The sequence below is a fragment of the Cebus imitator genome, unplaced genomic scaffold (assembly GCF_001604975.1).
Source record: "Cebus imitator isolate Cc_AM_T3 unplaced genomic scaffold, Cebus_imitator-1.0 Scaffold111, whole genome shotgun sequence".
NCBI lineage: Eukaryota > Metazoa > Chordata > Mammalia > Primates > Cebidae > Cebus > Cebus imitator.
The window spans coordinates 2,624,804-2,637,758 of record NW_016107426.1 but is presented as its reverse complement, the minus strand read 5'-3'; the positions used below and the strand labels follow the sequence as shown (position 1 = coordinate 2,637,758).

Sequence of the window (12,955 nt, the reverse complement as noted above, 5' to 3'; positions counted from 1 at the left end):
TGGGGGTCGGGGTGGCAAACGCTAGCCACATTCAGTTCGCTGGGACCCTGTAACTTGTTTATTAAAAATAGCCTCCCACCCCCACCTCCCGACCCTATCCCCAGCAGAATGGCAGCAAATGCTTCTCAAGACTTCCTGTGAGATGTGAAGAGTAAATATTTACTATGTCAGCTAAATTGCTTAACTAAACTTAGCGATTAATTACTGTTCTCTTTTAGATAGTTTAATGTTGAATAGTAAAATAATTCAGTAAGGGGTCAATATTTTGCATAGCTTTCTAAAGAAGTGGGTTGTTTGGATTGGACGGCACTTAAAAGCCGGACTTTTTCAGTCACTAAGACTCCTGAGTATAGCTTGTGAGCATTTTGTTGTTGTTGCAAGATATGTTTGCGGCTAAAATAAATATCCTTGTGAAATCTATAGTAATATTTAAGTGCACTGTTAATGACGGAGTAACAAGTTTTGTGGAGGTTGGATTTATCCACAGTGATTTGCTAACAGGAGAAGAGAATGAGAGAAAACATCTTTGTTTCAAGTTTATTGTGGACTTTAAATTTGGGCCCTTTATTACTCATTCTGGATTTTTTTCTTCTGCTGTGTGTCGTAACTTAGTTTATATCCCATTCACATACATTTGTTCACCATTAGTCATTAGGTAGCTGAATTAGAGAAGCTCAGTGAACTTTTTGATTACCACCTTTACAGTTTATCATAGTCAATACCGTAACACCTGATTTTTGCCAGGATTGAGTAGAGTTTTAAAACAAACTACCCTATTTTTATAAATGCTTACATGTGTTGTTGAAGGGATTTTTAAAAATTGTGTGCCACATTTCCAGATATGTTTTATTTTAACTAAGCAGCAGAATAACTTCTGTTTGCAAATGACCTCTGTGGCATATGAGAAAATTCCTTAAATCCTGTTTTTTTTTTTTTTTTTTTAAGGTAGTTACGATTTACAGCTTCATATGTGATATTAAGCCAGTTCTTTCCTCTAATGGGAAAGATGTAATGTGTAACTAACTGGTTTTCAATAAAGTATTCTAAATTTGTATACTTTTCTTTAAAATAATAGTTACTGCTTGAGAAGTCCAAGTTGAAGCTTTCTGATATATTAACTATTTACTGCAAATATGAATTATTATCTCACAACACTTGAAAATGTGCAAAATGAATATACAGAACAGTGAAATAACTACCCAAAATATTTGATACAGTAGTTTCTGTAAATGTCTAATTCTGTTGGCTGTTTGCTGCTGTGAATAGTTTTGGGGGTTATAATTAGTTAAAAAAAAAAACCACTAGAATTTTATCTTTGTTGGTGTCTCATTTCATGTTGCAGTGTACATTATTTAATTTTGTAGTATATGTGAAATACTGGTTTATCTAAAGTTATTAACAGCTCCTAAAGCTTCTCACAAATGTACTACTTTTTAGCTTTTTTCTTTCAAAATGCAGATTATTTGCTGTTAGCTGGAGTGTCATTTAAGTAATTTTGTTCTGTTTAAGACTTCAGAATTAAAGGCATGTCCTCGGTTTTTAGTATAAATTAAAGTGCAATCTAGGATTTATACAGCCCTGTTAGTTGATGATTCCTTTGAACATGTGGGCGATGTGAAATACCCAGGAGGTAGATTAAAATGCGCTGTGTATGATTCACTACACTGAAAATGTTTAACATTCCAAATGTATGCATAAGCTGCTGCTGTAGAGGAGTTGCATCATTTCTGATTGGATGGTTTTAATCTTTTTTCCTTTATTAGTTTAAATGCAGAAATTAACTACTTGTACTACAGTCTAAGGGAGAGATAGCTAATGACCGGTATTGTGTACTGAGATCAGACTTCAGGGATGAGGCAGCTGTATATTCTCATGTCCTGGACACTACCACGTTGGTGGCTTTCTAAACCCAGGCCACTATGACATTTGAAACCAAAGATTTTATGTTATATGGTTGACTATTTTGGCGTCCTTGTGTGGCATTTCTATGAATATTAACAAGTTAGAAGCAAATTTGGCAGTGTGAAGTCAATTCTATATGTGGTTTTTGTGTTAGTTGAAGTGAAAATGGTAAGAAAACAGTTCATCCTCATTGCCTGGTTACTTAAAAATCATTCAACAATTGAGTGCATTTTCTTTACATTGTAGTGATTTCTTTGATTTCTCAGGAATCAGTTTTAGTATCTACATCTCAAATAGATTTTTTAAAGTTAATGACAGTTTGGGAGGAGATGTTTTGATCTTAAGTTATGAAATTATTGGTACGCAGTTTGCTTACCAGTTGGATCTTTTTGTTAAATGTTCTAGCATCATTTTATAATAGCATAATAGACTAGATACCATTATTTTCTCAGGATCACTTAACAATAGAAAACTTTTCTTTTTGCTACATGTTTCATTCTTATTAAATGCAAATTAGTCTAATGTCAACCACACATAAAGCATTTATCTAAGTTGGTTTCAGGCTCTGTTGAATAAAAATGTTTGAATCTTTTTTCTCTTCATATTTCTTGGTAGTACGTATGGTCAAATGTTTATTAAAGAGGAAGAAAACTGGTAAGGTTTAAAATGCTATTAAACGTTTTGGTAACTTCCTTGATACAAATTTCATTTTTGGTGTTGATGGAGGTTAATTTAAAAATTATGTACATATATATATATATACACATATACACACATATTGCATGCCTTGTTTTGAACTTAGACATGCTAACTTGAATGTGCTTTTGTATCTAAAGTTGAATGATTCTGTGAGAAACAAAACTTTGAAAAATGCAATTTCTGCCCACCTCTAGGAAGTAACTAAGTGGTGCTAGACATTCTTCCACTGAGATGGTGTGAATACTATGAAATAGTGTAGGAAAGAGCTATGAATTTGTCTTTCATGAGTTAAAAACCAGTAATTGTATTCACTCCAATGCAAATGAATTTGGTCTCCTATAGGAATGTTAAAGAAAACAGTATCTCAATTGTATTTTGCTTGTATGTACTACATTGTGTATAGTTGAATCAAATACCAAAAAGGAAAAAAAAAAAAAAAAAAAAAACCAATCTGAAGCCCTCCCCGCAGCAAAGCGTTTTGCTGCGTTAATTTTTAATTTTCTAGAAACAGAAGTGACTTTTATTAGGTTAAAATTGTGTGGTAGCTTCCCATTTGAAGAATTTATTGACTTAGAAATTAATATCTGCATTTACTTATGTGCAGATATAACATATATTAATATATGATATTAAGGTATAATGTTACTTTTGATTTGGCTTTGGAGATAAACTTTTAGTTTCCCAGTTAAAAAAAAAGTAACTTTTTCATATTGTACTAGGTAATACCATAGAGAATTGCACGTCATTGTGACCTCTAAGAGATAAGTATTAGAATTAAAATAGAAGCAATACAGAAAAAAATTAACTTGGTGATATTGGTTTAAAATTCTAGTTTTTACATTTTTAAAAGACTGGTCATCTGATGCTTTTATATTATTTAATTAAATATTAGAAACCAATGAGATTTATACATCAAAATAGATTTTATGGTTTGCTTGATTTTTTTTTTTCAATTCACCAAATACATAAAAATGTTAAATTGTAGTATAACAATGTATAAAACTATTTAATGGCCGAACACCTAAACATTAATTCTAAAGGTGATTTTTGATATGCAGTGCAGCTGCCAAATGGTACTTTTTCATGTGTTTCCTTGTGCTTATGGCTAGGTGGAAGATAAGATGATCAGTAAGAGATGGTCTAAGAATTTTGTTTTTTCTCATGTTAACCTGAGATTATCCTTTGGTAGAGAGAAGATGAGAGGATATTAGTAATATTTGTCCAAAGCCTTTTATACTTGATGATCTAAAGTGCAATATGTTTTCTTTAAGAGAAAAAACATTTAACTTTTAAGATATTTTTGAAAGACAAGATTTAGAACAAATTGCATATCAAAATTATTTCACTATTTTAAATAAACAATTGTTTTTGTGTTTATGTGTGGAGGCTGCTCCAGATTTTCAAGTACTGTGTTGGGGAAATGTAAATGATGTTGAATTATGCATAAAAGCATAGTGACTTAGGCACATTTATTAAAAGTCAAAAAGCTATGAAAACCAGATTTCTACAGAAACTGTTTATATATTTGATACTTTCAAGCTCTTCTAAATATTTGCTGTCTGTAGCTGAATCACTCTCCAAGTCCTCTATGAAACCCTCAAAAGTAGATGAGCAATTGGTCAGAATTGTTAGAGGGTATCATTTGAGCTGAATGCTTCCTCTCCCTGATTCAGTAGTGTATGTGCAAGTGTGTGTATATGTTTTTTTGTTGTGGGACAGTTTCAGGAAGATGGTGTCAAAAGGGAGCAGGTGACCTTTAATTGAACAGCAGTTAATCTGAATTTAGTCCTGACAAGGCTCAAGAAGGTTGCTTGGCGATTGAAACCTGTGGCAAAGGGAATGAGGTGCAGTGATATTTGCCTTGAGTGATGAGTAACTCTTGTAGGTGGTTAACCTTGTTGTGAAAGCCAAGTCCTAGGTATCTGGAGTAGCTTTTTCAGTGAGCGTGCTATTGAAGGGAGCACCAGTGCAGCATCTCCCCTCCTTCCTTTTCGCTTGGCTATCCCCTGTCCCAAATGATTCTGTGAAGGTTTTGATGATGTATAAGCCATTTTTCAAGTGTTAGAAAATTCAAGATTTGAGTATGCATTTTCGTTTAGAAATTCTGTACTTTGAAAAGCAATATGGTATTTTGCATAACACAAGTACTGTCAGTGAGTAAACATCATTAGAAAAAGTGTTATATTGAAATTGTTTCTTTGGAGACTGTTAAAAATGTTGAATTATACATTTCAAAATATATTTTTTAAAATTATATTTAAACATCACAAAAGTGTCTCCTGTGTTCTTTTCAGTGTTAGAAAGTAGTGGGGCTTGACTAAGCTAATTTTTAAAGAGTTTATACTCGAAAACTTTTAGCCAAAAGCATTATCTTTCAAAAGCTATGATTAACTTTTTAAATTGAGAAATGGGAGTGTTCTGTTTAATAAAACATGCCTCCAGAATTTATTAGTAAAGTTTTGTCCTTTTTATATTCAAATTCAAGTTCAAATTGTTTTGGATATTCATTCAAAAGCAGTATCATTGAACAAGTAGTAGCAAAGAAACAGTAAACACCTACCAAGAAAGATAAGTCTTTCTTCCCATTTATCATCACCATTAAAACATTTTAAATCTTTTACTTTATAATTTGACTTTGTGCTTACAAACTTATAATTTTCATTTGGTGGCATGGACTGTATGGGTTCTATTTTGGGCAGCAAAATTGCAGAGTGCTCAGAGCATTATTTTTAAGGTTTTACTTTTCCTGTTTTGATCATGGACTTTGGTCTCTCCATAAAGTAGTGAAGAAAAATTATTTTCCTTTGTAGAAAACTTCAGATTCTGTTGCTTGGCTGCCAAAGAGAAAAAGGAATCCAATAATTATTTCTTTAATTTGGTTTAGAATTTGATGGTATATTGAGATAGAATAAGTACAACAATGAAAATGGATGCTTTTGGATTAATAGGCAATCAAGCCCAAAAGCTAGCCCTGTTTCATCATTTGATAGTCATGTCTCCTCCCCAAGCCTCTGGTTTTCACTAAATAATGTCTGTATTTTTGAAATACATTTTGTTTATTCCTCATTATTTATTTGTTCCAGACGTTATTTCTTAAAATGTGAACATTATTAGGATTTTCCCATTCTGTTTAGTGTCGAGGACATTTCATAAATAAAGCAGATATTTTAATAAGTCTGATAAATGAAAATTAGGAGTTCTGATGCATCTTTTGAGCTCTCTCATATTTACTCATATCATAATAAATGTTGCATCTAATGACCAGAAAAATTTGTATGGGAACATTCCAATAAGCATTATATTTTCAGTTTTTCTTATTGTCATGTAATTAATGTGTCTCAAAGTAAGGATTTGCCTTAGTGGGAAGCTTGAATTTTTAAATTTTTGTTTTAAATGTGATCAGAAAGGTGGTTTGATGGTTTCATGTATTGATATTTAAACAATACTAGTAGTATTATCTCAGGGAGGAGTGTTTTTTGTGCCTGCCTCTTATATTCATACAGTACTGATGCTGTTCTAGCCTCTTTGACACATTATTTATTCCAAATAATAATTTTGTGAAAAATAGGACAGTTGATATTATCTCTTTTTCTGGATGAGGAAAGTCAGTCTCAGAGAACCTTAATAATTTGCTTAGGGCCACATGACTTTTAATTAAGTAGTAGGGCTAGAACCCAAATCTTCTGAGGTCACTGAGTCTCACTCCACTGTACTTCCTTTCCATTTAATATTTTAAATTAAAGAAGTCAGATGAATGCGTTTCAAAGTTCAGAGAGTGATCAAGAGTAATAGAAAGGTATGAAAATAGATTTGTGAATTGAACCTTTGCAATGATCTTATGTCGGTCTGAGTGATCTGTACTTTGCTATAGTTTTTTTAAAAAAATAATTAGAAACAGAGGTAATTTAAAAATTAGCATTGCACCTCTTCTTATGTCTGTGATTGTCCATGGGCAGAGGTGGGGAGTGTACCTAAGCAGGTTGTGGGGTTGTTGTTGCTTTGCTTTTTGCAGTGGTTGTGTTCCTGACATAACAGGACAAACATTTCTTTCAACATCTGAGCCACACAGATGAGACAGTGAACGGTGGCCCGGGTCAAGACTGTGTGCCATGTGGTAAATGAAAATCTAGTTCAAGGAATCTCCTGGGTGAATTCTTCACGGGGTTCAGACAGCCTGTTGGAGAGATCAGGACCGCATTATGGTTTACGTGTTTCCCTGGTAGGAACTTCCAGGTCTTTGCCAGAGGTGGTATCTCTGTCACTCTCTACTGAATAAGGCCTTTGGCCTCTCCCTTGAGTATGGTGTGAGTATTAATAGGGATAGTATCCATAAAGTTCTCAGGGTTCTTCAATAATTTTACCGTCGCTCAAAAACATATGCTAAATAACGAAGCATGTGAAGTCCTGTTCATTTCTCCTCAACTAAACTTTTCCTGCATTTATCTTCGTTTCCTTGAACTCTTGTGGACTATTGGTGGTGGTGATGGAGGGAGGGAGGGAGGGAGGAATTATCACTGAAAAAAACAGGTGAAAGAAGGTTATTTTCATCTCTCCATGCATTTCTTCAAGTTAGTACAGTCCAGAGTCGGGTATGGCATTTTCCATGGAATTCTGACTTAGGAGGTGGGGAGAGGAAGAGTGCCAACTAATGTGGGGTGGCCGCTGGGTGCTAGGCACCGGACTAGGCTCCCTGTGTTATCCTCCCTGTAGTCTGGAGATCCGTCTTTATCCTTCTTACGCATAGGGCTCTAAAGCTTCAGACTTTAAAACAACTCCTTGCTCCTGACCAAAACTTCAGAAGGCAGTGGCCACTTTACCCTTGCTGTCCATCTCATTTGAGTACTGCAGCAGAACCTTAGCAGTGAAGTAGAGAGTTGTGATCATGTGTACCTAGGCCATAGAGTAACTTTGTATATTATTCCTAACTTGGAATAAGAAACAAAATTTCCATGTATAAAACCTAAGATGAGAAAGATTAGGAGCTGAAGTTCAGTGTATTTTTAATTTGATGTAATTGAAAAGAATTAAAAGTGTTAGGCATAATTTGAAGGAACTTCCTTGAAGTAGTCCTATAGTAGAAGCATTTATATTTACATCAAAAGAGGTTTTCTAAAAAATCGTTGTGGTTGACAGTTAAACGTAAAAAACATACATGCATGCTCTGTGTGAGGAGGGCCTGTGTTCCATGCCTTTGACCCAGATATATATGTGTTTTTTTCAAATCCTGAAAAAATCTTGAGGTTTTTTGTTTAGGATACAGAATGTTTCACAAAGGTTGGCATGCTTTCATTGTTATATGTATTTTTAAAATATCTATATCTTAGAGAAGGAAAATAATGGAATTTTTGTAAATTACTTTTTATAAAATGGTTCTTATTCACATTAGAACGTTTTAAACCTCTTTGACACATGAAAAAGTGAAAGCACAGGGAGGAAAAAGATTTGTACCTATTTTTTGATATAATACTTAAGTATCTTACACGTTTGTTACTTTGTGTAGTAACATAGGACTTAAGATACAGTTATACCACCAATGACATGAGCTATACAAGAGGTTTTCTTCTAATAGAGGCTGTGGTTTTTGACAAGAACATGATTTTATATAATTAATGAGAGAAAATAATTACTTTCCTCGGTCAAGAACCTCTAATAGAGCTTAAAAAATTACCAGGAAAGACATTTTTATTACTATATCTTCTCTTTCTCTTTGAAAAATGAAACAAAAAATTGGGTGGTGATTCTTTGGACAGGTTAGCCTCATATCAGTTCATGAAGTAGAGGGTGTTTCTGAAAACACTCAAGTGAGGATAGGCTGTTTCGTAGTTTTGGATCACGTGGAGACCTTTTAGTTTAGACCCTGGTCTTGGTGATTTTAACAATGCATACTTTGAAATTTCAGTGGATGTTTTTCTTTATCATTGTATGGATAAGGTTTTGAAGTTAAACGTTTTGTTCCTCTTTATTTGAGAGAGTCAGATGTGGATGATAAAAGGAGTTTAACACTGAAGGAGTGCAGCTTAGCCTCTTCAATTATTAAGAAAGAAGGAAGGGAGGAGGGAAAGGGAGGGAGAAGAAGAGGAAGGAGGCGACCATAGAAGCGTAGGTGACTGAACCGTGTGTCCAGCTTCTGCCTTTTCTTTCCGTACTTCCAGAGCATGTGGCAAAGACTGGTCCTTACTGATAGCGTTTGAAAGATAGTCAGTGATTCCAACGGTGACAGCAGGACTGAAAGTCTCACACAACGTATTCTTTTCTTTGACACTTAAAAACTCTGAGTATGTGGTTGGCCTGCCCCAAAAAAAGGTTTTGCATTTCTTTCTCTAAGGCCCCCTCACTGGCCACTTCCTCTCTCATTCCCCTTTGCATTTCCATGGGGATGTCTGGGAAGGGCTGGCAGTGCCGTGCCTGGTGTGTAGGCCTCCCTGCAGCCCCGTTGCCCCCTGGTTGACTGAGGTTGGGGAAGCCAGGGAGGCGTGTGTGTGCTTGCTCAATGTGTTGGAATGTATGGGTTCTGTGGCATACGCTTACTCGGAATGTGCAGCAGACACGTGAGCTTCGACGGTCATGGGGGTCTAACGTTGTAGGCTTTTGTAACTGGTTGAAAATTTGGGTGACTTTTTTCCCCTGAAGTGCAGTTGTATTTATTGTGTGGGAAGGGAAAGCATCTTCTTTACTTTTTGTTTTTAAACTATTGATGGATAGGAAAGAATGTTGTGGATACATAAATAATCTGGCCTCTCTCCTGGATCCAACCGTACTACTGTTTACTCTTTTCTTTTCAAAAAGATAGTGATGTCTTCAAGACATGGACACTGAATTTGTAAACTAAGCCATGTAAAACTCCCTGAGTTATGCCACCACTAAAGATGATGAAATCAAGGATCTAAGAAACCAAATTTTAAGCTCAGATATTGACAAATGTGGAATTGATTCTCCCTTTTAAGGAATAAAGAACAAAATACTGGTTGCTTAATTTTTAAAATTTTTAGCTGTTTATTATTTAAAAAGTTTACATATTTTTTCTTCTCAAAATATTTGAGATGACAAAGGTACTGGTTACTCAATAATTTGAATTAAAGAAGACAGAGATTTAGATTTGTAAAGTAAGTAAGTCGAAAGGCATTTTAAGAGTTACAAAGGGGCCAGGAACAGGTGGTTGGTTCTAATACAATTATTTCTACATCACGACGAGTGTTTTGCCAGGGAAGAGTTAGCTCTTTGTTCATTGATTTGTATATTAATTAGTATGTTATATCCATTTCAATAATGGTTTCAAAAAATGATTTATATATCAAAATTGATCAGTGGCTTCAGTTCAGTGTGTTGATTATGGTCACGGTGTTAATATCTGCCTTACAAATCTCTAGGCCAACATTATGTCTTTTATTCTCCATGGCGGTTTTTTTTTTTTTTAAACACTGTTCCATAGAGTCTTAGGATTCCAAGGAGATGCCAGATTTCTGGGAAGGAGGAATAGATGTATGTACATGAAAATCCTGGCTTCCTACCCGCCGTGCAGTATGAAGACAGCTGCATTCGTTGCTGTTTTATATACAGAATTGGAGTTGAGTCTAAGAATTGGTTTAGAAAGTTGGTTTGCTGCTTTTAAAACACAGTTTGTAAACACCCGCTCTACAGTATGAAATTCTGAGTCTTGAGTCCATTCCTTGATTTGGCCCTTCAGCAGACCTAAAGCCCATTCTTGAGAAAAGTTTAGACCCTGCCCTTGTTATTCCTACATCTACTTTCCATGGAATGGCCCTCTATTTCCTGTCACGTTCATTTTAGTAACAAATGTTTGCTTTGCCAACTGCATGCCAGACTACTGAATCTATGGATTTGTCTATAGTCAACAACTTAGAATGCATGCCCTTCAGGAACTTTCCAGGGAGTTCCTTGGCCAGTGATACTGTGCTCTGGCTCTTGGCAGAGCCATTGGAGTTAACTGCCTTTGAAGAGTGATGGGCTTGGTGACATGAGGCCCACTCATCCACTGAGAACAAGTTTTTGCTTCAGGAGGTGGAAGCAGGGTTGGCCTTCCTAGCCCTTCTTGAGGCAGAGCAGCCCTCCTTTTATCTGTTGTATATGGTGGGGCTCCAAGAATACAGGAGTGATATTCAAAACGTTTTCAGTTGGTTAGAAAGAATGCTCAACAAATTAGCTGGGTCACAAGCCATGATACTCCAATATACACTCCCTCAGTATCAGTCCTGCATACATGATTTTTGTTCAAAAACAGGATATTACTTTAAAACAATGCTGGTCTCTCAATGACTTCTTACCCTATGGCCAAGGACTCTTGGAAAGTCCTGAAAGTCCTTGGAATTTAGCTACATGTTGTTAAAGATCCCCTGAGAGGTTCTCAGGCAGAGAGAGAGAGAGAGAGAGAGAGAGAGAGAGAGAGAGAGAGAGACAGACAGACATAGACACACAGACACAGATGCCCCCTCCTCCCCCAAACTCTGAGCTCTGTCCCCTGCTGTCTGCTCCATCACTCTAGCCTCCCACAAACTGGCCTTCAGAGACCCATGGTTTTGTCTTGTGCACACAATTTGTGCAGTAAGATTTTTGTAAGAGATCTCCGTATGTTTACAGGGGTAGATGACGTAAGTGGTGGCAAGAGTGGTCTCAGCAGTGCGGGAGGGGACAGCTATTAGTCAGCTCCAGCCAACTGCTGCCATTTGGAAACACAGGGCCAGTGTTCCCAAATCTGATTTTTCAAGAGAAGGATAAGTCGGAGTTCTTATATTAAATGTCTGAAGTTTTAGATATTGTAATTTAACTTTGTGATAAAATTACAAAACTTCTAGACATTGATGGTCAAAAAAGATAGCTGTGGGTTGAATCTGGCCCGTGAGTTGCCGGTCTGCAGTCTCTGCCACGTCATGAAAATCCGTATCTTCTACAAAACATTGTTGAACACCCTGTCTGTTATGTTTAGTATTGCTTACACATAAGCTTGTCTAGGAGTGAGAGGAAAAGTCCTTTCCTTGATAGACAGGATATACTAGTGTGCATCTTATCTAATGATGATAGCTGTTTGGAAACTCAAAGTCAAATAAGGTCTTAGTTGCAGTAACCATTTTTCATCAATAATTATTATTTTACTTAATAAGATAATTATTTTCTCCATTATAAAGTGTCCTACATTTTTATCTTTATGTGATGATCTTATTGTGTTTCTGTTATAGTAAGCCACCTAAAATTCTTTTGTAAGTATAAAATATATATATACTAAATATGTGACTGTCCTTTAAGTTTATATAGTATTTCATAATACATGTTCATGAAAAAAGTCTCTATTTTCATATAATTGGAGGAACAGGTTTCCACATCAATCTAAATTACACCCTCTCCAATTAAACACTAAGCCAACTATAGATAATGTTTTAAACCACTTTCTAAGAAAATCTGATTCTCATATCTCCAGAAAACATTTTTTAAAGTGAAAACTTGAGTAGTTCTGCCTGTTAAATGTCTGATATGAGGGAATGGTTTTAAAAGCATCTAGTGTGTCATAGGAAAGTTCACTGGTGAAAAATGGTGCTTCTAAATAGTTTGAAAAGTGTTTTGTTTGCTGCTGCACTTTTCTGTATTTAAGTTAAGGAAATTGAAGGCCGTATTGACTGTTTCTGGGTCCTTGGTACAGACAATAATCATTAAGGCTAAACGAAAGGAAACTTCCAGTTGCCTAAGGGATTGGAATTTTGTTTTTTAAAAAACAAAATTAAAAAAAAAAAAGCTCCAGACTACTCTGATAGTTGGCATTAGCATTTTAAAAAATGTGTAACTTACATGCAGAATGAAACAACGCATTAGTGATCACTTTATAATGGTCAGGTAAAGCACATGTCTTGGAAAACTTAGGTTAGCAAATCATGTATGGTAGGGTGTACGAGAGTGGCACACAGGAGCCTGGGAATTCAAAATTTTGTTAATATTTGTCTCCTCTCATTTGTGATGGATCTGAATGCCTCTGCAAAAGTAGCCAATTATATTTTCTGGACTGGTCTTTTGAATTTAAAAAATTTGAAGTTCCACAAGAGCTGGGTCTTGTTTTTTCTTTGCACAGGTGCACCTTGAGTGACTTGAATAGTGGAAATGCTGTTCATTAAATATTTTTTAATGAATTAAGATTAAAGCCATAATATCATGAATAATTTACTTTTATTCTTTCCTTTCCCTCTTATTTTTCTTCTGCATTTTCAGAATGGAGGGGGAAAATTGTGGTTGAAAGATTTTGCTTTTTTGTGAATGGCTTTTTAAAAAATTATTATTTCCTTCCTTCCTTTTTTCTGTTCCTTTCTTTCTTTCCTTTTTTCTTTTTGAGACAGTGTCTAGCTCTGTCACCCAG

General features: G+C 35.3%; 1 protein-coding gene across 6 annotated transcripts in view; it reads left to right on the top strand.

Moving 5' to 3' along the window:
* IGF2BP2 (insulin like growth factor 2 mRNA binding protein 2) overlaps positions 1 to 12,955 on the top strand; it is a 176,943-nt gene that overhangs the window by 2,102 nt on the left and 161,886 nt on the right. The gene's annotated exons all lie outside the window — the stretch shown is intronic.